We start from the raw sequence: 26,505 nt of genomic DNA, 5'->3' as shown, positions 1-26,505 counted from the left end.
CTAAACCAAGTTACGGCTTTATGAAATTGGAATTCATGCACAAAATAAGACACGCACCTGTACTTCAATATAATAAAGAGGCACAGCATAGAGGGGGAAAAACCAGAGCAGAGACGACAGTGTGAAAGCTGGCAAATGATCACACGTCACCGATGAAATACAGCCTCATATCAGGTTACCTCAGTTAGAGTTTAATTTTAACTATAAGTGCATAAATAGTAGCAAATTACACGCCCCGTAGCCCCATGGCTTAAGCAGAAGTAGGTAAAGAAAATACGGTGATGCTAATAGCAATTTATTAGACGTTACTGGTCTAGAAATTCCTCAAAAGGCTGTGTAGTGATCACATTTAACATACAATTACATTTACAACCAGACACTTACACGACACAAATGTCTATCTGTTATGTGCATTAAATAAACTCGAGTTGCAGCTTTTCCGGTAAAATATATCCCCAGAAATCAAGATGAGATGACAAATGTACCATTAAAGGGACACAAAAACGAAATCTGGGATTTTTGTCCCGATTTTTGTCGCTTCTAACAATAGGCGTTCAAAAACACCAAACAGAGCACCAAAACATTCATAGCATATCGTTGATACTTACACTCATGTGTACGGTTAGAGTTACCTAACCATGCTTTTGAATATAATTGTAAATTACAATAAATTTCTTCAAAAATTACACAGTTTACAGGATATTTCACGAAACGCTTAAACTCTAAGCTTCTTAAGTTTTAGAATGGGTACAGTTTTTGTAAACCTTATGGATAGAGCGTCCAAGTTTCTGGTGCTCTGCTTCCTGGCTGTCTAAATGGAAGACTGGAGGACGAGTTGCACAGGCGGTTCAAATTACAGTACATCGCAACGTTTTTCTCTTTGACGTTTCAGTGCGTGTGTACTAGATATATGTTTTATGAGCACACATGCACCGATAATTGTGAAGTAATAAAGGAAATAACAAATGCGTTCACAGCGTTTGGACTATCTTGATACCAGCGGGAAGGGCTTTCACGAGTTCCCCATTCCGCTCACCGTGGAGCTATAGGCTCTACATTCATCATGTTGAATTAAATCGCCACTCACCGTGGAGCTATAGGCTCTACATTCACCATGTTGAATTAAATCGCCGCTCACCGTGGAGCTATAGGCTCTACATTGATCATGTTGAATTAAATCGCCACTCACCGTGGAGCTATAGGCTCTACATTGATCATGTTGAATTAAATCGCCACTCACCGTGGAGCTATAGGCTCTATATTCATCATGTTGAATTAAATCGCCACAGCTGCATCCGGGATACAAGTATATGTTTTGATTGACGACAGCTTATGAACTTGTAAATAACACTATCTGGATACCGGTTAAATTCTTTAGCCTGGGATATCAATTGTGAATTTCCATCAGAAATGTTGACTGTTTTTCTTTCTACAATTCCGTTCGTGGTTTGTATTGAATTTTTTTTTTTAGATATCAATCTATTGAAAATGAAATGTGATGGTACCTGTAATGTCTAAGTTTTAGGCCGCATCGATACCCCCTACTGGTTATGTAACATGAGCTAATCCGTCTCCATGGCAACTAGCAGGGAGTTTGCCATCATGTAAACAAGCCTGAATATAGCCGTCATTGCTTATATTTACCGTTTGTGACAAAAGCAGCAGTGTAAAGTTTCCCACTAAACAGCCCAAAATTGCACTCAAAATAGCAGACACAGAGGTCCCAATCTTAGTCGATAGTGGCTCGTCAGTGGACATGTTAGATAAATCATGTTACACTGAAATAACGAAACACAAAAAGTCTCACTCGGCAAACCAAAATCAAAATATTTGTATATGGTTCCAAAACCCCTCTGCCTGTTATAGGTACTTTTGAGGCAAACATAGAAACATCAGAAAAAGCGTGCTCAGCTGTTTTTTATGAGGTGGACCAAAATTCAGGTTCTTTGTTAGGTTTGAGACATATACACAGCTAGAACATATCGAATTCCCCACAGTGGCAGACAGTTTATGCCTCAATCTTCATTCAGTGATAAACCCCTCACACATAACAAATATAGTACCCTACCATAACTACCTCTACCTTCAGGTTGATAAATTCCCGACAGGGAAGAAAAAAAATCCCGCATCAGAGCAACCTCTGTCATTAGCTGACGAGCTCATATCTGAATTTTCAGACATATTTGATGGTGTAGGCGAATTAAAGGACTACCAATTCAAAATACATGTAGATCCGTCAGTCAAACCTATTGCTCAACCACCACGACGCATACCAGTTCACATGAGAAAGCAGAACTAGGACTTAAAAATTTAGAAAAAGAAGATATTGTAGAGAAGGTTGATGGTCCCACACCATGGGTATTGCCAGTAGTTGTGGTTCCGAAGGACAAATCAAGTGACCGTGTCTGTGTCCATATGATGTCCCCAAATACTGGTGTCCTTCTTGAACGTCATCCAGCGCCCACCATGGACGAAATCATACATGATCTAAACGGAGCGACAATATTCTCCAAACTCGACATGCGACAAGGGTATGATCAGATCGAATTACACCCAGAGTCACAGTACCTGACAACATTTGTCACACACAAAGGCCTGCGGTGATACAAATGTTTGGTTTGTCGTCATCGTCAGAAATTTTCCAGGACGTGATTCAACAGACATTAAGTGACATACCGGGTGTGACAAACCTGTCAGAGGACATCATCGTGTTTGGCCGAACACAAACTGAACATGACAAGTCGCTTCGAAAGATTTTCCGGGGACTTAGAGACAAAGGCCTTACACTCAGGCTGGAAAATCGTGTTTTTAACAAACCCAGTCTGGAGTTCTTTGGATTTGTATTTTCCAAACAAGGTATATCCCCAGATCCGACAAAGGATGCATCGGCTGTGCGAAGCTTCCTAGGGATGACAAACTACGTGTCGCGCTTTATTCACGACTACGTGAAAATAGCAGAACCACTGCGTGAGCTGACGTGACAGAATGTGAAATCTGATTGGACTAAAACACGCCTTCCATTGTCATAAATCCTCACTGTCAGATTCGTCAGTGGTGTCGTATTTTGAGCCAAACAACACAACGGAAGTCTACGTTGACGCCAGTCCGGTCGGTGTTGCTGCGATCCTTACACAAATGGACTGAAACGGACAACATCGCGTCATCTGCTACGCAAGTGGCACGCTCGCGGACGTGGAACGCAGATATCCCCAAACGGAACGATAAGCTCTGCCCATAGTTTGTGCCTGCGAGAAATTTCATCTATATGTGTTTGGACAGTCATTTACTGTGATAACTGACCAAGCCGCTGATACCGATGTTCAACAAGCCGCGCTTCCAGTGTCCAACCCACATCGAGAGATGGCAGCTTCGTTTACAACCATACGACATGAAAGTTGTTTACCAACCAGGGGCAAACAACCCTGTAGACTTCCTGTCTCGACATCCCCAGCCGACAGTTTCTTTCTCCGACAGAAACAAGGCCGATGAATATGTCAATTTCATCACCGAAAGTGCTGTACCGAAGTCATTTACTCTGACTGATATTCCAAATGCAACCGTACAGTATGACAAGGCTCGCGGCAGCAGTTTCATCTGAAAAATGGGACACACATGATCCAGGCCTGCAGCAGTTCTATAAAATCACAAACGAACTCAGTCTGACACCGTCTGGTGACATTCTTCTTCGTGGATCGCGTATCATCATTCTACAAACTCTCAGATCACACATCCTTAAACTTGTCCATGAAGGACATGAGGGCATCGTGAAAACAAAGCGATTGCTGCGGGAAAAAGTGTGGTACCCAGGTATCGACAAGGACACAGAAACTTTAATTAGTCAGTATATTACATGTCAAGCAAACGGACAATCTCCAAAACCAGGGCCACTAAATATGACCGAAATGCCTGACAAGCCCTTGAGTCATGTTAGTGCCGATTTGTGTGGACCTTTCCTTTTACCTCCTAGTTGTCATCGATGATTATTCCCGTTACCAGGAAGTTAAAGTTGTGAAATCGATATCAGCCGCCCATGTAATTCCCAAATTTGACAGAATTTTCTCCACACACGGCATTGTTGACGTACTTAAAACTGACGATAGCCCACCATTCAATGGTAATGAATTCACGAAATTTGGCGGAAATACAAGGCTCCAAGCACAGACACGTAACTCCTTACTGGCCCAGAGCAAACGACGAGGCGGAACGCTTTATGCGGACCTTAGAAAAGGCTGTTCGATCGTCTTTCATTGAAAATTGAAAGTGGAAGAAAGATCTCAACCAGTTTCTGCTGAATTATCGAGCCACCCCACATTTAACCACAGGTGTATCTCCGGCCGAGCTGCTCTTCTCGCGGTCAATCAAGACCAAACTACCAGAACCTGTAAGCTCTTCGTGCGACGAGAAACATCAATCTGCAAAACAAGTGATGCAGAAGTTAAGCTGAAAATGAAAGTCCATTCCGACGCGAAATCTGGTGTCCGTGTCTCCAACCTTAAACCAGGAGATACAGTCCTGCTTGCAGCCAAAACGTGAAAAACTGTCAACCAAATTTGACAAACGCCATTCAAAGTGGGTCTCCACAAAAGGAAAGATGGTAATCGTCCAAGATTCTAATGGTGAACGGTTACTCACGGAATTGTTCTCATCTATAGAAAATCCGGAGAATCAACCTACCTAAAGTGGATGTCAACGATCCGTACGATGATCTGGACATTCCGTCAGAACCGAACCAGCAGGATATTCCGAGACGCTTCCCGACTAGAAATCGCGTCCGGCCGCGTATCTGTCTGACTTTGTGTGATGTGTGAGGAATATGAACTTCCTTAGCGAAATTTATTTTTTTACATCCACACTGACATGTGAAAATTATTTGCATCGAGTGAAAATGAGTGTGATCAATTCATTTGAACTTTTCAGATGTTTCAATTACCGACAGTGCTACCGATACGCCCCTACTGGTTATGTAACATGAGCTAGTCCGTCTCCATGGTAACTAGCAGGGAGTCCGCCATTATTTAAAACTGAAGTAACCAGACATGACACCCCACCCCCAGTCACATTATACCGACACCGAGCCAACCAGTCTTGTTTCCTTGCTCTAGCCTCTTAGTGGTGAGCGCCAAGCAAGTACCATTGTTAAGGTTTTAAAAATAGTAACTGTTAAATTTTAAGTGTTTGGTGAAAGAGTGGGCGCAACTTTGAACTGCTTGTAAAAAAACAAATCAAAGGAATGGAAAGGAAAAGAAAAATGTGATGAAACACAGAACGCAGTCTTTTTTATTGAAACCAGCAGCTCGTATTGCACATGTTTTCTCAACATTGAAAAACGTGTTTCACTTACAATCACATATAAGGCGTGGTTGTTAAGACAGAAGATCCATACTCATCCATTCTTTATAAGGCTAAATTGGATGTTCGTCGGGTTGCCGAAATTAAACCTCGTCCTGCATCGGTTTATTGCTAAGCAGAATTGTCCCGTCGTACCCCGCCATAGCCAAATTGTAAGTACCGCACATCAACTGTGGTAACCGGCAATCACTGACAGTGCTCTCAGGCCCATGAAAGATTTTACGAACAGTCGATTAGAGCTTAAAATAAAACATGCCTGTATTCGAGGCAGTTGGGTCTAAATTAAGCTTCTGAAAGCAGTATAGTAAGCGAAGAATCCAGATCACACTTCCGGCCAAGGATTCAAATTCTCAACGACCATTTTATTCATTAATAAATTTAGCACTGCTGTTGTGGGATTGGACATCAGGAATTGTCAGTTCGAGAGAAGTGATGTTCACTGACATGTTCAACGAGCGCGAAAAACGCGTTGAATGTCACATGTTGAGAGCTGATGCCCCCCCCCCCACCGTCCACCCCCCATCCCCCCAATACCCATTATACACAATATGTTTTATTTTAGAGAAAAAAAAACACTCTTAAGAAAACATTTACTTCCTCAGTTGGTACTGTAAATCGCTGACTTTCTACATTGGTGTTTTCTTCACGAAAAAGAAGACAACGGGAGCACATAAAAAGGGAGGTAACTGTAGGAGCACAAACGCACGTGATCGTTTGATATTAGCACTAGATCGTTGTATATCTCGTGTTTTGAGGGAAAATTTCACGTGACCGTGTATTGACCAACGAAAATCTTGTGTTGCTCTGTGAGGTATAATAATATTAGATACCTACCTAGAAGCAGAAGAACGCAGCTTTAATCCCCTGCACGTAGTCCTTCATGTTTAAATATTGAAACTCATGCTACGAGTCGCACGTGTGAGTCTGCCAGGAACCTGCGGACGGTCGTGGGTTTCCCCATCATATTGCTTGCCACAGTCGTATAAGTGAAATATCCTTGAGTACAGTGCAAAACACGAATCGAATAAATAAATAAATAAATAAAGATTGAAAGGCAATCACTGAAATGCCACGATATGAAGAAGTATAAAATTATCTTAGTTGTGTTTTTTTTTTTTATTGAAACTGTTCATAACAGAGGTGAAGTTACAACTGCCTCATGTTTATACAGGCCACAACCCCATAGATTTGTCATGTTCTGGTTATATAAATTGTATTTACTGGCTGAAAACCTGCAACCGTGTGTCAGTTATCTCCCTTGGAATGTTTCTAGGATTTGATCTGGTATGGCTCCACACCTCCAACAGATAGGCGAAGTGAGTAGCATGCAAGTCACACTCAAGATCCAAATAGGTAAAGGCAGAAGTCAATGAATGATTTAATTATTCTATTTCTGTTGTTTGTATAAGCGTCGCTATATTTATATATTTATTTATCTGATTGATGTTATGCGCCGTAATAAAGAACATTATCGTGGGAGAAAATTGGGCAGAGCCCAGGGGGAACCACAACATTTGCAGATTGAGCATGGATATAAACAGTAATAATACGAAAGTTCATAAACAATTGTTCAAGATACTTTTTAATGAAAAGAAATCCTACCATCAGTAAAAGTCATCTTTATTAAACTATATGCTCCTTTTTTGGTATGTCAGGCTATTCGGTATGTGTGTGTGTGTGTGTGTGTGAACAGTTGCAATTAAAGCGCGACTGAGATACTTGTTTAATTGTTATTTGACATGGAACTCATTCACGGACTACGAATTTGAACTTTGATATGGAATTCATGCCTCTCAGATCACACATCCTTAAACTTGTCCATGAAGGACATGAGGGCATCGTGAAAACAAAGCGATTGCTGGGCGAAAAAGTGTGGTACCCAGCTATCGACAAGGACACAGAAACTTTAATTAGTCAGTATATTACATGTCAAGCAAACGGACAATCTCCAAAACCAGAGCCACTAAATATGACCGAAATGCCTGACAAGCCCTGGAGTCATGTTAGTGCCGATTTTTGTGGACCTTTGCCAAACGGTGACTACCTCCTAGTTGTCATCATTGATTATTCCCCGTTACCAGGAAGTTAAAGTTGTGAAATCGACATCAGCCGCCTATGTAATTCCAAATTGACAGAATTTTCTCCACACACGGCATTGTCGACGTACTTAAAACTGACGATAGGCCTACCATTCAATGGTAATGAATTCACGAAATTTGCGGAAATACAAGGCTTCAAGCACAGACACGTAACTCCTTACTGGCCCAGAGCAAACGACGAGGCGGAACGCTTTATGCGGACCTTAGAAAAGTCTGTTCGATCGTCCCCATAGATTTGTCACGTTCTGGTTATATAAATTGTATTTACTGGCTGAAAACCTGCAACCGTGTGTCAGTTATCTCCCTTGGAATGTTTCTAGGATTTGATCTGGTATGGCTCCACACCTCCAACAGATAGGCGAAGTGAGTAGCATGCAAGTCACACTCAAGATCCAAATAGGTAAAGGCAGGAAGTCAATGAATGATTTAATTATTCTATTTCTGTTGTTTGTATAAGCGTCGCTATATTTATATATTTATTTATCTGATTGATGTTATGCGCCGTAATAAAGAACATTATCGTGGGAGAAAATTGGGCAGAGCCCAGGGGGAACCACAACATTTGCAGATTGAGCCATGGATATAAACAGTAATAATACGAAAGTTCATAAACAATTGTTCAAGATACTTTTTAATGAAAAGAAATCCTACCATCAGTAAAAGTCATCTTTATTAAACTATATGCTCCTTTTTTGGTATGTCAGGCTATTCGGTATGTGTGTGTGGTGTGTGTGTGTGTGAACAGTTGCAATTAAAGCGCGACTGAGATACTTGTTTAATTGTTATTTGACATGGAACTCATTCACGGACTACGAATTTGAACTTTGATATGGAATTCATGCCTCTCAGATCACACATCCTTAAACTTGTCCATGAAGGACATGAGGGCATCGTGAAAACAAAGCGATTGCTGGGCGAAAAAGTGTGGTACCCAGCTATCGACAAGGACACAGAAACTTTAATTAGTCAGTATATTACATGTCAAGCAAACGGACAATCTCCAAAACCAGAGCCACTAAATATGACCGAAATGCCTGACAAGCCCTGGAGTCATGTTAGTGCCGATTTTTGTGGACCTTTGCCAAACGGTGACTACCTCCTAGTTGTCATCATTGATTATTCCCGTTACCAGGAAGTTAAAGTTGTGAAATCGACATCAGCCGCCTATGTAATTCCCAAATTTGACAGAATTTTCTCCACACACGGCATTGTCGACGTACTTAAAACTGACGATAGCCTACCATTCAATGGTAATGAATTCACGAAATTTGCGGAAATACAAGGCTTCAAGCACAGACACGTAACTCCTTACTGGCCCAGAGCAAACGACGAGGCGGAACGCTTTATGCGGACCTTAGAAAAGTCTGTTCGATCGTCCCCATAGATTTGTCACGTTCTGGTTATATAAATTGTATTTACTGGCTGAAAACCTGCAACCGTGTGTCAGTTATCTCCCTTGGAATGTTTCTAGGATTTGATCTGGTATGGCTCCACACCTCCAACAGATAGGCGAAGTGAGTAGCATGCAAGTCACACTCAAGATCCAAATAGGTAAAGGCAGAAGTCAATGAATGATTTAATTATTCTATTTCTGTTGTTTGTATAAGCGTCGCTATATTTATATATTTATTTATCTGATTGATGTTATGCGCCGTAATAAAGAACATTATCGTGGGAGAAAATTGGGCAGAGCCCAGGGGGAACCACAACATTTGCAGATTGAGCCATGGATATAAACAGTAATAATACGAAAGTTCATAAACAATTGTTCAAGATACTTTTTAATGAAAAGAAATCCTACCATCAGTAAAAGTCATCTTTATTAAACTATATGCTCCTTTTTTGGTATGTCAGGCTATTCGGTATGTGTGTGTGTGTGTGTGTGTGAACAGTTGCAATTAAAGCGCGACTGAGATACTTGTTTAATTGTTATTTGACATGGAACTCATTCACGGACTACGAATTTGAACTTTGATATGGAATTCATGCCTGGAATATTCATTGTCTGCGCGGCATCATTGAAAACTGATGACCGCTTCTCTCTTGTGTGTTACCGGCTTTATTTCTTATTTGTATAATTTCTTACATACCTTTGTCTTTGGGAGTTAGTGTTAAACGTTGTTTTGGAAATGGATCTTGCGATTATCGACTTGGAACGCCCCTTACGGACTACGAATGGTATATGAATGTCGGACTTGACGCTTATATATATATATATATATATATATATATATATATATATATATATATATATGCTAATGAAACACTTGGGTACACAAGTACTGCAACTTTACAACAGAAAACAATGCGTTTTACCCCGGTTGGCACCCTTTTGTTTAACCCATCTCCCATTACATATACATATTATTCAGCAAAGTAATGACACATTTACTGGTCAAGTGAACGTCGATCACCTGTGGCTGTAACGCATACCTGTGGCTGTAACGCATACCTCTGGCTGTAACGCATACCTGTCATACAACGCCTATACGTGGACACGGCGAGAGTGGTGACACTATGACACTGACGCTGTACAGAACAGTTGGAGTGAGTGAGTGAGTGCTTGGGGGTTTAACGTCGTACTCAACAATTTTTCAGTCATATGACGACGAAGGAATCATTAGGGTGCATGTACGTGTAATGTGCCTCCTTGTTGCAGGACGGATTTCCACCGCTCTTTTATGTAGTGCTGCTTCACTGAGACGACTTACCGAAGGCAAGTAAGCCGCCCCGCCCGAGCCATTATACTGATACGGGTCAACCAGTCGTTGCACTATCCCCTTCATGCTGAACGCCAAGCGAGGAAGTTACAACTTCCTCTTTTAAAGTCTTAGGTGTGACTCGATCAAGGATTGATCCTGGGTCTACCGGTCCCGAAGCAGACGCTCTACCAACTGTGCTATCCGGGCCGGTCAGAACAGTTGGAAGTTATCTCGCTCTTCGCTACAGTGCCCTGTGGACAATCCCGGAAATAGGAAACCAGTTTTTAGTTAGAATTGGATATGCCTATTGCAAAGGTCACGATAATGTAACAAAAGACTTACGGCTTAAAAAAAGTAAAACGTGAGCAGCAACGACAGTGTGATAGTGAACAAATGGTCACACCTAACCTGTGAAATTCGGCCTATAGTCAATTTTTCTCAGTCAGATTTTAATTCTAACTGCTCGTGTAAACGCATAAATAGTACAAAATTATACACACCCTAGCTCCGTGGCTTAAGCAGTATTGGGTGAAAAATGCAGTGGTGTTAATTGCAAGTCTCTGGTCAAGAATAACTCGAAATGCTATGTTGCCATTACATTTAATATGCAATTACTTTGAATGGACATTGTTGATGGCACGAACTGTGATTTGGATACTGTGCTAGCTTACTATTGTTGTTTATTTTGTTGGTGGGGATGATGATTTTCATTCTTGATCGCATTTTGGTAATGCCCATGCGTCACAGATTGAGCTTCCTCTCAGTTATTTTTTTGATATGTCTTTGTGTAATGAATCAGGGAAATGTATACAGGGAAAGAACCCCTTTCCGAACAGTACAATGTCTTAGCTGATGTTTGGCAGTATACGTGATTCCATAAATCTTTGAAATCTTCGAACAGCCTCTAAATTTCCTTGCAGTAGAATTAACCGCGCGACTGCGGAATGGGGTGAGATTAAGGTGTGTATAAGCTTCTGTACAAAGTTGGACTGCGCCACATGTACAGCGCAAGAATACCAATCTTGCAATCAAACAAGTGGCCCTCGCTACACTGACTCCGCCTGGCATTTGGGACTGGTCATTCCCGTTGACTGCCGTCACATACACTAAAGCGACTGTGACAAAAAGGACACATATGCATGAATAATCATAGACCAATTCTCAAAAGCCGGGACATCCAATGCATTCGAAATGAAGCGGTTTGATGGCATTGACAGCGACACCCACAACAGTTCATTTGACTAGCCAGTCACTACATTAGGTTGACGTGTACAAAGTCGGTCGTGGAGAACGGTTTGTCTGGCCATCTTTGCGTGTTTTAGTGACATTCCGCACAAATTGTACACAGCGCTGGACACTGGGTTCAATTATTAAGAACGGCGCCCAGATTTTCTTATTTCTCTTGCGCACATAATTCTGGAACTGTGTAGGCAATCATGGCAACGACCGTGTATTAATGCTCGCGGGTTTGGATACCAATTATCCCCGGGGCCGGGTATTCTCGCCAAGGGGATAAAAGTCAAGTCGCTTTCGTTCATCAACCCCTGACCAGTGCGGTCGCATGTTTGATGCTTTCCCAATAACCTAAGACTGCGTCCGAAAACTGCCAATAGATGAGATGCCGTCATATACTGAAACAGGGATGGTTTCATCAAAAAAATTGTGATTGAGGTATCGCAAATGAAAGCGCCTGCTCCTTACCTGCACACCCATCGTCTGACACATGAAAGCTAGGTTGGAACTTCACAGCTGTACATTCAGCTGATAACTCTGCCAACTACAGGACACGACAGGCATGGCAGACCTGTTTATTCCTTCTTTAAAAAAAATTATGCGCAGTCGAATTGTCGTATTTAAACATATATTTTAATAGGCCCAAAAGGAGAAAGAGCTGAAGTAAGAAGTAAAAACAGCCAAGTATGAGGTGTCAAAAAATAAGTATTTTTTTTAGCATCGAAAGTACGAAAACGCGAGTGACCGCATCCGGTTTCCATACCTTTTAGATAGCGTAAGTTATTGTCAGTTAATTTCTGGCCAATTCTGTATTGACTGGGTTAGCCTTCTGTATGGCACCAACCTTAAAAAAACTTTCTGCGCATGGCTGATAGGTGAACTGCCTTAAAAATCCATCTAAACATAAACCCTGTAAAGATACGAAACTTTCAGGAATTCGGATCATCCAGTCCTCGCCTTCATATATTTTTGTCATAGAAATTGTCGGCAAAACAGATTCCAGAGACGGAAGGAAATGTTTTTTGCTTCCCAGGTCGGTGTATTCCTGTTCACTGGTTTCTTTTCTTACCAGACGAGTCGTCAATCTGTATGTGTATTGTGTATTTATAGCGAAACGCACCGTTCTTAACTTATCCTCCCCACTCCGAGCCTCTCCTCCTGGCAGACTCCAGGATCGTCGGAGCACACTTGTATAAATATACCAGGCTTTCTACTAACATCTCCACATATTACATTTCTCGCCCTTTGAATGTTAACACATCAAACATTGTTACGACCGGGTGAGACCGTTGTCAAAACACTGAATCCTGCGAGCAAAAGAGAGTCCCAGGCAACTTGAAAAGAAAGACGCGTCAACAGTATCTGATGGATCAGGCAGTCAGTGATTAAATCGGGCTCCTGCAGCGTGTTCCACAGTGTAATACCAAACCAATCTCTTAACCCAAGCTCCTATATTTTAATTTTGTCTGGGTGTTGATTTGATGTAAAGTAGGTCGTAGTTCTCTTGATGGCCTTGCGATAAAATACAGCTGCCGATAAAGAAACCTGAACTCTCAGCTGTGCGGTTGTATGATCGAGTCCAGCTCCATCTGATTTGGCTGGTGTTTTAGACACATACGGGCTACTATTTAATTCTGTCCTGGCCAAGATTTACCTGTCTCGCGTTTTCTTTGAGCCTCTACAGCCTTGATACCAAGGGTCGATAGAGTACTCCTTGCTCTCATAAAATTTACCGGCAACGTCTGAGTAAAATATTTTTGAATATGGTGTCAGATCCAAATCATTGAGTGCTGGAGTAACCCTTTCAGTGATAGACAGATTTTCAAAGATTAGATTTGATTGTCCAACAAAAAGTTTATTTATTTATTTGAATGGTATTTTAAGCCGAACTCAAGAATATATCAATAATACGACGGCGGCCAGCATTGTGGTGGGAGAAGACCGAACAGCACCTGGGAAAAAGCCACGACTATCCGCAGGTTACTGACAGACCTTCCTACATACGTCTAGAGAGGAAGCCAGCATGCAATGAACTTGAACTCACAGCGACCGCATTGTCCAACAAAAGGAACAATGCAGACATGTTCAATTCGATCGTGTTTTCCTGTCCCTGGCATTTACTTCGTGCTAAATGACATGACGGTGTTACTTCGTGATATGAATGCTGTCCAATAGCTGTTATGTTTTAATGTGATACTTTGCATTTGCATGGTCAAATATGGTGCACAATTTGCTCTTCAGTACATATGCCTCAGCTAACCAGACTGTCATATTTACACTGTTTCCTTGGGAATCCATTCATGTTTTTGCACTGTTTGTACCAGCCTGTCAGTCTCTATCAAACGTTATTGTTCCAAATCACCGCAATAAAAAATCTCATTGTTTTCAGAAAACGTTTACAAGCCACACTGAATGTCATACGCGAAAAGAAGTCACACTTTTGCTTCCCTACTCACCCTCCAAGATTCGCGAGGAAAAATCTCCCATACTTAGGCGTAAAACAGAACGGAAGCTGGCTTGTCTAATCCGACGTAAAGGATGTTTTGACTTCCGAAGATATGGTTGGTTTAAGTGGACGCTTTCTGAATGGACCACTGAGGTACCTCGCTAAAACAATATACAGTTCTGATTTAGAGCTCTAAGTTTCTCCTAGATATGTTGGGCATTTCGGATTATATGTACCGAGATGTATCACTAAAGAGGGTAATCAGGCACGGGGTTATACAAGCATAAATCTGATGCATTGCTTTGTTTACTACCCGCTTCAACGATCTGCTGACATTTCCGTTCAACCGCACGGAGAAGGCCAACTAACGAACCTTTTACACTGATAAAGTGTTCGCTTGTCTCTTCGTGATATAATACAGTAGGCGAGTTGAGGGTTAAGGCGGTTGATTTACGGTGTAAAAGGTTAAAAGGAAATGTGTAGTTTTATTTTAAGTGTATGAAAGCCTTATCTGTAAGTGAAAACAAAACCAAATAAACTGACAGGTGGCAATAATAGAACGCACTTTATTATAGCTGTGGCTAAATTCGATCGACTACATCGTCATCGCTTTTGTGCTCCAACACGTGAGCGAGAGGTTGCGTGTACCACTTCAAATACGCAGGCGGCCTCCGTGGCTCAGTTGGTTAGCGCGCTAGCGCATCGCAATGACCCAGGAGTCTCTCACCAATGCGGTCGCTGTGAGTTCAAGTCCACCTCATGCTGGCTTCCTCTCGTAAGTGGGAAGGTCTTTCAGCAACCCGCGGATGGTCCTGGGTTTCCCCCTGTCTCTGCCCGGTTTCCACCCACCATAATGCTGGCCGCCGTCGTATAAGTGAAATATTCTTGAGTATGGCGTAAAACACCACTTAAATAAATAAATCAAATAAATCAAATACGCGGCGCCGGGTTAATCCTGGTGAATTTTTGGATTTCATTGCTCAAGCTTTTCGCATTTTGGGCCCATGCCACAGGTAGGAAAGTTTGTGAGTACCTTGCCAAAGGTTAGTAGTTTACCGCAAGCATTTCAGTTTTTGCTACCAATAACACTGATCGCCACCGAATAAATGAACAGTTTTTAAGTGTGACGTTAAGCATCAACCACTCAGTTTGTCCTTTTACTTGAACATTTCTTGACTCCGACGTCAAACACCAATCAAATCTAAATAAGTAAACGCAGAACATTGTCTAACTCGTATAGGGCATTTAGGCTACTTGATTATTCCCATACTATAAACTGATGAGTAGAGGAAGCCGCCTTAATGGAAAGAGAGGTGGAGTGGTCGTAGTGGAGATATAAAGGTACATGTCTGTCAATGGCTAGCACAAACGAGATGAAGGTTCAAACCTGGCCTTAGGCAACAAATTTGTAGATTCTCGAAATTAGCGTGTTCGTTGTGATAATAAGCGGTTAACATCGTTGGCGTGTCCTTTTTGCGTGTTTTACCCTCTATGTATTCATATACTTCTAAAGGTCTCTGCTGTATGTTTGGAAATTACATCGACTGCTATGGCGACGTCAAAAGACAAAATAAATTTGGGGGAGCTCGAATTGAAGGTGCTAAGCTGATCCTACGTTCCCAATATGTTCATCGATGACGTCACTGCTGAATATTCCCGACCATTGACGGAAAATATGCATCTAATGGATTATTAAGAAATCTAAAATATGCCACAAAAATGAAAAAAAAAATTCTCATTAATTTGGCATGTATTTTTTTTTTCATTTTCCTTTAAACTGTACTAGTCGTTTAACAGTACATTTTCATGTATCCTCTAACCACCTAAGCCGCTCTATCACAACCCACTCTCTATCCATATAGTTGTACTGATGTGACCTGAAAAGTTGTTCGGTCAAAAACTGAAAAGAAAGGAAGGAAGAAATAGTCGATGGCAATAATCCGCAAAGAACAACAACAACAAGACCATGACAAATTGGACAACTGTGATTGGGTTATTTATCTCCCAGCCTGCAAAATTATACAGAAATACAAGACAATGTTAGAAACCACATGTCCACATGTAAGTGCAAGACTGTAATGGACAACCTATCCAGCTAGCAGCTGAGCATTGATAAAGCGTGGCCGAGAATAGACATGTTGACGAAAACAGATCGCACTACATGACTAATGACTCGCAAAAACGAGTTCAACATATACAGGGATAAGTGCACGACATTTTGCCATATATGTGTGGCACTTTGTGTGAACGAGATCAGTTCACATGTTGGTTTGTCTTCATTATTTTTGCGCGATTCTTTCAAAATTGTGCCACTAAACTTAAAGGACTACCCAGTAGTCAGTCCTCAAATTAGGTAGCATGCAGTGGTGACGTCAGGGCCTTCAACACAACTGAGTATGAGGAAACTGGTAATCCAGCGTGAAGCGATGTGTACACAATATAAAATGACTATAGCATATAGAGTAAAAAACGTGGCAGTGACTACCCTGTGGTTGTTGGAAAATCATCACTCGTAATCAGTGAGTCTAGCCTGTGTTTGTCCAGAAACAGACATGTGCAACCAGCTGTCAGCTAAAATGGACGTTCAGCGTCAGTAATCGCTGGACCAAATCCCAAAACAATATTCATCTCAAAACAAGGAACTGAGAAAGTGTATAAAGTACAAAATTAAGTCGGATTCACTGAAAGAGGGGCAATTAACCGTTTTCAATTCAGCTGGAAAGACTAAAGGAATGCTCTTGGCAAATGAATAAAATTAATATCCAAATCGTGTTCTAATGCCATTTCATATGTATCTCAGTTCACCTTCAAATTTCCATTGTGGGGATCTAAATCAACAACCCCATCCCCGGGCTGCAAGAGAATTATAAATCATTGTAAAATATACTTGTAATTGAGACAAATGCTTAATGGGAATAATTTATACTTCACGTAGCATCATGGCGTATCAAGCAGAATTAAAGGAAGACATGTCTTATCGGATTTTTTTTGTACGGGCGCATATAAGGTGGACATCCTGCGTTAATTTAAACGTTATGTCACAGATTTCACACAAAAAAAAACATACAGTTTGTGTCCTGCTATGAAGTTACGTGCAGAAATTCTTCCACTAACCATAAAAAACCGCCGACTGACAAACTTAGTTACTGGCACCTACAGGCAGTGCTACGCCACTTTTACTGTATGTGCCACACGTTCGTACATACTTCGTACACATTCCGTCGAGAACTTGTGTTTATGGAATGTTTTGGAAATGGGTCATGCGATTATCGACTTGGAAAGCTCCATCGAGAGTGACATACGAATGTAGATTACATTACTCGTTTGGTGCTCAGAAAGATAAAAAAAATGGCAAGTACTGACTTGCATCACGGGTTTCAAGGCGATTCATACTTGGGGTCTTTGACATGTCGATCCATTGAAACAGCATGTGCATATTTCAAATTACCTCTTGGATGTGGCATACGAGAAAGCGATAATGTCGTCGATATCGGCGAAAGCGCTTTGTCAGGTGAAGCTATATCGTGTTCATACAGAAAGAAACTCATAGAAAATAACACAAAAAACAGTGCAAACTACACAGTTTTCTGCCTTGTTGAAACATATTTTTCGGGTCATTTTATATCAGATCAGCCTTAATAAATCTTTTGCGGTCACTTCCTTGGATTTCTCTGAGAAACTCCTTAAAAATACCTGAGCATAAACGAGGAATGTTTGCCAAGTTATAGGTTTGAATTCCATGTGGTTTTTAAATATTGCCTTTCATAAACACCACGTAATGTTCATTTTCGACAATCTCGAAACGCTTATTTTTTCGGGAAGCAGTTTAAATGGCTGTAATTTCACATTCAAGGGGACTAGAGAAGCGAAATATTTTAAATACTTGAGATACCAACATCACAATTTGATTAATTTCTGTTAAATATGAGCTGCCATAGGTGAGGTAAAATATATACCAGGTCTTGGTAACCTCAATCTTTATCTTGATGTATTTGCTGCATAACTATGCTCGAGGATGAAGACGACTGTTTAATTAACCCATATTTGTACTGCTTACTGTTAAACAGTTCCTTAACATATTTCTTATTTTAAGACACTTCTCTTCTCCAACTATTAAAAAACATATATATAATGTTTTTAAAAAGTCAACCATATGACATACGGTGTATCGATGTATGCATGTATGTATGCCTTTGAGTTTCACGTCGTACTTCACAATTTGTTAGTCATATGACAACGAGCAGTCATTAGGTGTGTGTGTACACATGCTGTGGCAAAGTGCTGCCGCCACCGACGTATCATGCCGAATACGGCAAACAATAAACCCCACTCAGTCACATCATACTGACAACGGGCCAACCAGTCCTGTTTCCTTGCTCTAACCTCTCAGTGCTGAGCACCAAGCGAGCCAGTAACAAGTACTATGTTTGAAGTCTTTGGTATGGGCCAAAGTGGGTTTGATCCCGGGTCTCCCAATTTCGAGTATATATTTTGTGATAATTATGCCCACTATATATACATGTACGTATAAAAATTTTAAATCGCACATTTACAGCATTATATAATACGAGTCTGTTGATTTCTTAGCTATTTCTGAACTTTGGCTATTTACATTTATAACGATGCACCTGAGTGGATGACCACACATGAGGTATATTTTTATGCAAATGTGGAGGAGAATGAATACATCCGGCACATAATGTACCTTCAGGTATAGGTATCCTTCATGCGTTGTAACGCTTTGCTACACATTAAAGCATGTACATAACTTCAGTACTTATTGAAACTGTGATATTCCATAAAAATCAGTTGAAGACAGTTGAAATATTTCATCCAACTATACTTCATAACAGTTTCAGCTGGTAATACATGTAAGACTGAAATGTAGAGATTTTCAGCAGACACTATCTTACACTGTCTTAAGGTTAAGTTATTTCTTTGGGGGTTTTTTCACGCAGGTTGCTGCAAGACCTCCTCAATTTACTCCCGGAAAGGAAGCCAGCTAGCACGTTAACCACCTCGGACACCTCGACCCTCTCTGCTTTACACTTGCGTAATTCGGGCAGTTGGGTCCAAGACTTGTCTCCGAAATGAAGGAGATCCATTAGTTAATTGTCTCACATAGACATTTTAGATTGCTCAATAGCCGCACTGCTATCTTGCCACTGGTTAAAGTATACATATACGCAATTCGGACAGTTGAGTCCAAGACTTGTCTCCGACATGGAGAGTGAAGGAGCATTGATTTGGTAATTCTGTCACACAAACAGATTTTTGACACAGCATAAATATCTGCACTGTTATCGCACCTAGTTAAAATATATCATAATTCTGTCTGTTTTTGAAAGAACTGAAAACCTTTACAACCTCTACCCGCCCCTCGCGGAGGTTAGCGAGGTAACAAAAGGCTATGATTGCATTTCCAGCAACCACAGCTCAAAAAATGGTGGTCATGCTAGGTTGACTTTTTGATATGTTGTAGAAAAAAATGCAAGCTGCATGTTGTGGTATGGCATGGTACCACGCGAAAGTTAGGGGATATATATTTTTGAGGTTGAAGTTGACAAATTTACTGCATAAATAGTAAGGAAAATCAATGCTCCTTAGGCATAGCATCGTGTAATCGTAAGCATAGCTTCTGTGGGCGTTGCTTAAAAACAGGAATAGGGGCGGGAAGGGCACTACAACAACCGGTTGAAATGACATACAATGACCCCTTTGTCCTCGATTAAAAAGGTGTAAACTGTTAGTCATGAGTAAACCATTACCACCATTAGTGGGCGTATGTTTTCTGCAAGCTGCAGGTTACAGTCCACCTGCAGGTGGAAAGCGTGTTGCTGAACTTGACAAGCCGAGAAGAAACATAAACCTTGATTTTGGAGTTTAAAGGTAAAGCTTTTGGGAAAGTTTGAGATGCAAAGTACTTGAGGGCATTTGTCAGATATCACGCTTTCGCTGTAACCGCCTGTTTTGACATGTAGTCTTTCATATTGTCATATAAACTGTGAAACAGAGTATGGATGCTTCAGTTTGCGTCGATATTTTTTGAAACCACGATTACATAATGTGAGGTTGTTCAGAGTATAGAAAATTATTAAAACACACCCAAACTGCGCGGACGTTTTTGCATGTGATTTTGCATTTAAACTTGTAAGTTTACAGTTGACAGGTTGTCATGGCTAACACTTGTAAACACATCGTTAGAAAATGAGATTGTTGTTTTCAGAGAACTGAATGTATCACAGTCAGCGATAAGTAGATTGTGAATATCGTTAAGTTAAGCACTTAACGTCGATGGCAGACGTCGCTCAGTATGACATTCTGACAACTTTTCGACTTTTTAAATTTCCGAATTTTTTTTCAGTACGGCGTAAAACACTAATCAAAAAAATAAATCTTAAACTGCGTCTAAGCAGCTCTATTAGTAGGTTGTTCTATCGGTCTGTCGATCAATCACCAATCAAAAAAAAAAAAAATCTATCGGTCTGTCGGTTAGTCTAATTACTGACATCCTATCGTTTAACATTGGTCCTCCTGTTTCTTAATCAAGGCGAATACCACTCTAAAATGCAGTATCCATCACATAAAAAACATTAAAAACTGTCCAGGATTTTTTTTTTACAATTGTTTTAACCTAGTAAAATGCATTTGAATAATTTATTGTATGGTGGCCTTTTTTTCCCACAATGTTGACGTCTCGTAAGGGTTTTACTACTGAACTCTCATTAGACTGCTACATTCAGCGTCCATATACGTATAGATCTATGAATGCATTTGCTCATTTGAAACGAATTATTTCAGGCAAAAAGTATAGATGTCACGTGATTGATACCTTCTGGGTCACAACAGATCACCGTAGAATCTGATCATTAAACACAATTTTACTCGGTTAAAAAAATTCTTTAAAAAATTAATCCCTCTATTTTCCTGAACAGATTTTAATGGTCTGTCGTCTCACATATACTTCATTTTAGAATGGTCTTTGTCGTTAACATGCGGTTCACTTTTATAACGATGGTACTGAGTGCACGATGACACGAATTCCTGTGTCGCAGCTATCGCGAATTAGCGTTTGTTTTAGTGAACGCTCCCTGCTATGGTGAAAATATGCAGTAAAGCTTTTTCACAATAATGAGAATTATGCCTGAACTGAAATCATCCAACTGAAATGCCGATTTTGTACAACAGTTACTTGCCAGGTGCTCGACAAACCCTCTGACTTAAAGCCGCAGTCGAACTTGCCAGAGCAATTTTCGAGCTTTCGACCTAGTTGGGCAATGACCGATGCGCTGAGGCCATAACAATAACGCTTAACGACTGCACCACAGACACCAAGACAAAGTTTAAACGATGCGCTTGTTTTGTATCGACTAAGCTATGTTGATTTGCGCATATACTATTAAAATATGTTTAAGCTTGATGAGATCCTCGAAAACTATTCAGAATCGGAAGAACAATCCCTTTATTTAGATTGAGATTAAGTGGTCATAGAATTTGACAGGCGTTCAAGTGTACTAGTTAGCCGGTGCAATATGTATATATATATATACGTAAGTATGCTTGGGGTTTGACATCGTACCTAACACTTTTTCAGTCATATGACGACTAGTAGTCATTATGTATGTGTGCATATATTGTGCTGGCCCAACTAATTATAAAGTTGGGCCTGTACTGTTGGCATATTTTGACACGAGAAGAAAACACTTAGATAATGGCATAAACTGAAAACGTTCAAGTTTCTGTTGACAAAAACTGAACGCGAAACGGAATGAACGGGAGTTGGATTGAAACCTGATGCATTTGTCAAGGACTGTTTTACTTCCGGTGGAAGCCATCGATCTGCTGAGTCAGGTACGGTGGGAGAAGATGCACTGCAACAGATATTTGAGAAACAGCTTTCGGACATTCCGCGCTTCAAGTAGATGAAAGGAAAGTCCTGTTTGTCGTTGTGCGCTGGGGATGTCTTTAAACGTCCTTGGTAAACAGAGTCTGTCGACAGTGCCTTTAGGGTTATCCTGGTAAAATATAAAAGTCGACAGCATGGAACAAAACCAGATGTGAAAGTTGACAAACTGTCAGAAGCATTACCAGTAAAATCCTGCCTCCGTCAGTTTACCACAGCAAGGAATTATTTGAACTATTATTTCAGCTGCAAGTCAACAGAACAACATGGTCTTCCATGATTTTCCAAGAATCCTGCACATGGCATGTACATATCTAGCCTTGTAGCATTTATTAGATGCTGTGTGTTAAGTAACGCTTTCTAACAACGTCAGAAGACATTACTGCAAAAACTAGTGTGTCAAGGTTATTCCATCAAACACTTTCACCACAAAGCACATTATCTCCGTCAAAGTCAATGGGGTGGAAAGCTTTCGACCTCATCGGTATTTTTGTCGTATTGGTATTTGTGTATTGATGTCAGTTGCGTGGCTTAACGCCCAGCATATTGAAATAGGTTAGCTTAGGTCAGTATAATGTGACTATTGGGAATGTCTTCGGTGTAGTGTTTCATTGAGACACCATCGGCGATGACGCCGATTGCTACAAGAAAACTTCAGCATAAAACCACACTTAAGCGTCCACGCTGTAAGACCCAAGAAAAGAAACAAACAAGTATCACTGATTAAGGCTTTTTCTTAACTACGCGAATCTACCATTGAGCTATCCGGTAAATCACCTGCCATTTCAAACTAGAGCAGAAAATTATGAAATTTTTTCGCCCACTCTGTGATCCATAACTTCTTCTACTTGCAGGCTTCAAAACAGGCGACATGGTTGATATACGACCTGGTTGGTATGGGTATAAGTTCACTCAAATAGTAAATTTATTACCCCATTTGTGTAATTGGAAGGTTGCGATGGCCATTGTATGTAAATGCCGAAGAATCATCAATGTTTCAATTTAACATTCTCTGCAAGCTGCGGAAGCGTTTTAGCGTAAACTTTCTTAAAGTGTAAGTGTAAGCGTAAACAGTTCTTAAAACCATAAGGCAACATAAGGCCAAAACAGAAAAAAAAGCACTCTCGCCTTGTCTCAAATAAAAGCTAACGACACATGCATTCTTAATAATGGGCTAAAGTTTCGTGTTGTAAAAGAACCTCTTGTAACAACTAATGGATTACCCACTGTGTTCTACAATTATTATAGGATGTGCTAAGACAAGGGAACCTCGAAAACATCTTGCCGGAAGACGAGAACAGTGGGAAAACCGGCTGGAACAATTAGGCCTTGTTATACGATCGGTATCCGAATAATGTTTGTTTCATACCCTTTGAGTAAAATTCCCTTCTAAACTTGATGGCGTCCACAAAAAACAGGACTTCCGCTTCCGCTGGGAAAGTGGTTATGAACAAGCAATGGAATTACATTTCATAGTATTGTTGAAAAAAATTTCTTCTGATCAGATTTGATGAGGGACCAACTATATTTTAACAGGTTTTTTTTGGGGAGGGGAGGGCGAAAAAGAATAAAATTTGCACTGACTGATGTTTTTGTCGGAAAGCATTTCTAAAGCACACTACACCCAGTGTTGATTCATTACTTAGCAACCGCATGTATAATCTGTTTGTGTAGTGCCACAGACTTAATAGTATTAATTCCGACAAGTTAACACAAATACAAATCGCCACAGTATAAACAGACGTCAACCCAAGGACATGACTCAAGGTAAAGATAAAGGAGCCTAGCGGTATCTTTGGTGCTTGGAAATTAACCATTGTAAAGCGTGGACCAGACAAACGATAAAATGTTACTGAACTGCAAAAAAGCCACATAAATCATAATATCTAATTGTCCACATGGTCTAGCGAAGACCGTTTTATGATCTGTCATGCGTCACCTATAAGAAACGTCCAAAGAGCAAACTATTGCGTTTTCCAACCAACACCTTCAAAACTGTGGCGTATGGAATGAACAAAAGCGTATACCACTTTAATCAACTTAGTCAACATTCCCCATTCGAGCGAAATGTAAGTACGCTAATATTATAATGTCGTGACTTGTTTGCGTACGACATGGCAGTATTAAAGAAACGGTCGTCCACGTTATATCTTCATGGGTAAAAATTTCGAAAAAAAAAATGACTTAAATAATGTAACGACAATAGCCTATGCAGTGATGTTGCATTTGGTAACTCAGGCCTTGAGTCGGTGTGATTTTTGTATACTTGCTTCTTTAGCACTCCTTATAGAAACCAGTATACACCTGCTTTTTCCTCTACAGCGTTGTCGAGAAAATTTGTGATAACCGGACAAGTTGGAAATATCTGTGTCGGCGGGAAAGCTAGTATTCAGAAAAGCCACGGACAGAGTAAACATAGTTTAGGCAATGTCAGAACCCTGAAGTTTCGTTGAAGTTCAGTCCAAGATTTTTGTCTTAAAATGTATGAAATAACCAGACAAATTATCGAGATAAGGTAAACGAATTGTTACATTGACAAGACGTACAGCGACGAGAGAATGACAGCTGGTAAATGGCCACACGTAACCAGTAAAACTCGACCTCTCGTCAATATAAAACCGTCCCAACAGTACATGGATTGCCTTGTTCATCATTGAGCGAAATAGGATTAAAGCAATTAGATATTTCATCAAGATTGTAAAAAAGTGAATCTAACTTTGTCGGAGGTGTAGTACTATTAAAAAAGCTATCAGCATGATGTGGTAAGGTGTAATCCTGCAAATGGAATATATGGATGTCAAAGATTCTTTATGATATACTGGGAACTTAATCAGATGAACAGACAAGATCCTTCATAAGTCAATGTTGTCGCACGTATGTACGCCATTTTTTATACAAACTGAGTGTGCTTCCCTCAGGCTGTCCACAGGTGTTTTTGTTGGCTTGGAGAGACACAATAGTGTAGGTGTTGAACGTGATTTCAGATGAATAACAGAGACAGGTGTCAGGTAGCAAGTGACGTATGGGATTCATTTCCGACGTTCATCAAAAAAAAGTGACACATGAGGCTATCAGCAGGTGATGTCTGTTTGGACGCGCAGGTGTTTCTTGGGCAGCCCTGTAGATCGAAGATCTGAGCTGATGTCCAAGGGCTGACCTTAATCGTTCAGGATTATTGTATATCATGATAGCATTTTAGAGCATCCCACGAATAAATGAAAGAAGTGCCATTCTTATATATGCATGATACATACGCACGAGAAAGTAAATCATCTTACGGTCCTGTTTTTTCTTGATATCATGCTGAACTTAGGTGCCGAACCAGACATTCGTGTACAAGCTGTCAACCATACTGGGCGTTCCATGTCAATAATTTCAAGTATGCTTTCCAAATCTACGCCAAACACGCACCAGCAAAGAATTTTGAAAGTATACACATGTATACCACGAAAGTAGGATAGATTTGAACTCTATAAAAGTGACCAAAATGACTTGACTCAATCGTGTTCACAATGTGTTCATTTACACCCAATCCTTCATGTTTGTCTGTATCATGGCTGCATTTACATCGTTCTGAAAAATGAATTAATGAACTTAATTTTATTTCATTGATGCTTATAAGTAATGCCTTAGTCGGAGCTTCCGTGGCCGAGTGCTTAACGTGCCTCCCAACAACGAGGTGCTTGTCGTTCTCATGATGACTTCCCTTCCGGTCGTACGTAGATAGGTCTGCCAACAACGTGCGTATGGTCGTTGGTTTTCCCTGGGCTGTAATCGTTGTCCTACCACCATAATGTCACCTGCCAGCATCTAAATGAAATAATCTTGCAAAACGCCATAGTCAATTTTTTGAAACTTACAATTAGCTAAGCTGGACGTTCCTACCGTAACGCCCAGTTTCGGTCATACGCACTTCCACGCGGACAATTTCACTACAAAACCTGCTTGAACCCTCTCTTTATTTTGCTATCCATCGATTCCCTAAAACATCTGAAATGTAATATGTCAAACCTAGCATTGGTAAACCAATCTTACTCTTTCAACAGTAATCCAGCCGTATAAACTTTCGAATCGGACAACTCCGATCGATGTCCGCCTTACACTATTTTTACACTATTAGTGAGACACTTGCAAATACCACAGTACTTCTCATCAATAGTGGTATATATGCAACATACTAGTAACATCACTCAGAAAAAGCAGCCGTTGCTTACTCTTCCGTCATTTACCCAAAAGGGCTGTGTGGACATCAGTAATGATTTGACCACAGTTAGTTATCACCACTGAAAGCTACACAGTAACATCTCCCAATGACAGAATCGGCATTTAACGTTGTGCTTAGACATTGTAATACCATTCCCAGTAAACTCGTTAAGGCACTTCCGCAACCCTTAAATAACTGTGAAAGTTACCTGAAAGCGTCAAATGCTCTAGCCTTCGTGTTTGAACGTTGCTCATCGAGCAATGTTTACGACATTATCACAGGGGACAATCTACCTTGAAAACCTTGAAAAGCCTTGAAAACGAATAAAAAAATCAAGGCTTTGAATTGCCTTAAAAATTAAATGCTACCTTACGAGGATCTCTGTTCTTAGATACGAACGTTTGAGAGCATATGCACGCCAGGTCTACGGAAATGTTTTTAGGCGGTTGTTTAGTTGCATCGCCTGCAACGAAATATACGTATGGCACGCGTGGATAACCCCTGTGTAGTGACAATGGTGTGTGTCTTCAATAACAACTGGCTCACAAATCCTGAGTATAAAGACTGCC

The sequence above is a fragment of the Liolophura sinensis genome, chromosome 11 (genome assembly GCF_032854445.1).
Source record: "Liolophura sinensis isolate JHLJ2023 chromosome 11, CUHK_Ljap_v2, whole genome shotgun sequence".
NCBI classification, from domain to species: Eukaryota; Metazoa; Mollusca; class Polyplacophora; order Chitonida; family Chitonidae; genus Liolophura; species Liolophura sinensis.
Note: the sequence above shows the minus strand (reverse complement) of the source record.